Genomic DNA, 3,212 nt, shown 5'->3' with positions numbered 1-3,212 from the left:
CCCACATGCCTTCCATTTTAGAGATCAGAAAACTGAAGCCAAAGAACTTAAGATATAAGGCCAGAAGTTGGTAGGACTCCGAACCCAGCCAAGCCAGTCAGCTGCAGCAGAGCAGGCCGCCTTCTGTGTCTAGGGCCTTCCTTATACTACTCACAGGCAGGAGCTGGAGGGACAGAAGCAAGTGAGTCCAGGAATCTGAGCTTCTTTTAGTAAGCCAGATGCCAGAGTCTTCATGAATTTCAACCAATTTCCAAAAGCACCAGTGAGAAAAGAATGTTTATAGTTAAGGACTAGCAATAGAAACTCTCATTTGGAATATTTTGACCATGGAAAAGATATTATCAATCTGCTTCCACATGAATAAATGTTACACTGGGCTCAGGGTTTAAACAGAGAGAATTCAGAGACCACTCAATTGCTCTAGTAGGCCTGCACAGCATTATATGAATCGCAGATCTTGAAAATTGCCTTGGTGACAAGAATTATGCAGATAGTTTATGCATATGATTATTTATATGCACATACTAAACTTTATATGAGTTAAAAAAACTTTAAAGTTTTTTTAAAAAGCAAATTACTAAATCTTCCAAAACTTACTTTAGCTTTTGTTGAAATTCAAAAAGTTCTATGTTATTTTTATGGTTTCTTCTTTTATTGATTTTTTTCCTAATCTTGGAAAAAGATAAAAAATAAAGGAATGTTGAAAGAACATGAAATCCTCCATTATTTCACATCCCATTTAACTAATAATATTATAATCTTTCTTTCTTTTCTTCTTTTTTCTTCTTTCTTCCTATGTAAGTATGTATATGTATGTACAGTATAAAATTGCCAAATTTGAAATGATCTATTCACATATGTATGCAAATTTATATACAGACACACACATACTGTGTCTTTCTCTTTTTGTCCTTAAAATTATACAATAAGGATTTCTCCACATTCTAAGAAACTACTATTTTTATTGGCTATGCAATATTCCAGCACACATTTATATCACAGTTTAGATCATCAAAACTCTATTGTTGGACATTTAAAATATTTCCACTTGTTCAATGTTATAAATAATAGAAAGAATCATTATTTTCTAAAGCTTCCATTTTTAATTAAAGAAATATCAATTTAAAAATCAATAGAAAATTTTATGATTGGAAATGTTTTATTCTGTACTATGCAGTAGAGTAGCCACCAGCCTCACATAGCTACTGAGTTCTTGATATGTGGTTAGCTTAGCTTAGTAGCTGGATTTTTCATTTTACTTAATCTTAAATTAAAATAGCCACATGGGGCTAATGACTGCCTCGTTAGTCAAAGTGGAACTTGTGGAGTTCAGCGCACTGCTTTAAGTATTTGCTTGTATGCAGGAATACCCCCATCTTGTGGTCTTTTAGAATATTGCCTTTAAAATGTTGGGAACTGAGGTGTATTTGCAACTATAAGCACAATTTGTAGTTGTAACTTCATGGTGTACATGGATCATAAGAATCCACCTAGCGGTTTACATAAAGTGTCTGCAAGTTTAAAGATTGGCATTGCTGTCTATGGCCATGCCACCCTGAACAAGCCCAATCCCGTCTGATCTCGGAAGCTAAGCAGGGTCGGGCCTGGTTAGTACTTGGATGGGAGACCACCTAGGAAGACCAGGTGCTGTGGGCGTAAAAAATAAAAAATAAGGGATTGTAAACTGACAAGGTCCTTGCAATCTGTGAGGTCAAACAAGGGTTGCCTCACCTAAAAAACAATAAAAATAAAAAATAAATGAAGACTGGCATTGCTGAAAGACGGTCAGTGCACTAGGCAAATGAATTCACAGTATGTGTGCGGACAAACACAGAATAAACGTGTTTGCGCTGCCATCTGGGAAAGAGCCACCCTTTTGGCTGACCCTCTAATAAATAGCTGGAATCTCCAAGAATATTGTCAACTAAAATTAGGCCTTTTATTTTTTCCGCTACTTAAAAGTCCTCTTTGGTTTAAAATGTTATCTTAAACACTTTTCTTCCTAGGAGCTTGTCCTGTTTGTCTCTATATATAGGCATTGATGTTGTCTGTTCTATATAACCACTCGGTATTTTTGTTACAGACTCCATATTGTTAATTCTGGTATATTTGTCTTATTTTCCCCACTGATTCAACTCTTAATCAATTCTCCTAAATCCAGCACACAATTCTCAACATTAGCTTGATATACATATACATGCATATATAATATATGTAAATTATTAGTGATTTAAAGGGAACAAAATTAAGATTCTCCCCTTACCCTAACTAACCTTGTAACTAATTAAGGAACAGACAACAGGAAGACAAATGAAGACAAACCTATCAGTTTTATTACTGACAGTTTTAAAACATGGCTTCGTGGTATAGCAATAATGGAAAATCTGCTATTGGACCCTAGAATTAGACCTCATAAGCAGTTCTGAAAAACCATGGACCTCCCCATAAGGACAAGTTCCTGTAAAAATTTCAGGGCATAGAGCAGACCAGAGAGTTATATACATCGGGTAGCTGGCCCTGGAGAGAACAGACGGATGGAGGATGGTGAAAAGAGGGAGGGTGGGAAGGAGAGAGTCTACAACAAATAGGTCAGGTATCCCATATTCTCTAAATTATAATTTATTCTACTTTGGTAGAAAGAGCTAGAAGCTGGTGAGATTATTAAGGAAAACTCCCGCCTCATGGAAACTGGAAGACTGAGAAACATTCACACTAATGGAAATTAATAGATGATATTCTAGTATATGTTAGCAAAAAGTTTAGCTGTCTGACAAAATAATTTGAGCTTCACCTGAGAGCTGTTGAAGAGAAAGAAAGATATTTATTCATCTTTGCACAGCTTTGCATATCATTGCTCATCTTTTTCAATCTGAAGGAATAATAAGTTAGGGGATGGAAATAAATAACTCTAAAAAGAAAGCAAATATTGACCTGACTCATTCTTCTCAAAAATGCTGCTTCAAATTGTCGTCTAGGAGACTTAGAAGACTCAGTAGTAACTTCTAGCTCAAAAAAACAAAAGTAGCTCAAAAACCATCATATCATAAAACTGTTTAAAAGGCAACCGCTTATATTATAAAGGAAAAAATTCAATAACTGCATAATGGCATTATAGCAATAAAAAATATTTCAATCACAACAGTAATAAAAATATAAAATTCTAATTGTAGGAATTCACCCTAAGGATATACTTACAGTTAGTTGTACATAAC

General features: G+C 34.9%; 1 non-coding gene across 1 annotated transcript; it reads left to right on the top strand.

Annotated features, from left to right (window-relative positions):
* Window positions 1-1,537: 1,537 nt before the first annotated feature.
* Window positions 1,538-1,656, top strand: LOC111738374. Its single transcript, XR_002779837.1, has one exon. It is a non-coding gene; the product is annotated as a 5S ribosomal RNA (ribosomal RNA).
* Window positions 1,657-3,212: the final 1,556 nt, after the last annotated feature.

The sequence above is a fragment of the Pteropus vampyrus genome, unplaced genomic scaffold (assembly GCF_000151845.1).
Source record: "Pteropus vampyrus isolate Shadow unplaced genomic scaffold, Pvam_2.0 Scaffold37, whole genome shotgun sequence".
NCBI classification, from domain to species: domain Eukaryota; kingdom Metazoa; phylum Chordata; class Mammalia; order Chiroptera; family Pteropodidae; genus Pteropus; species Pteropus vampyrus.
Note: the sequence above shows the minus strand (reverse complement) of the source record. Positions and strands in the feature narration are given on the sequence as shown.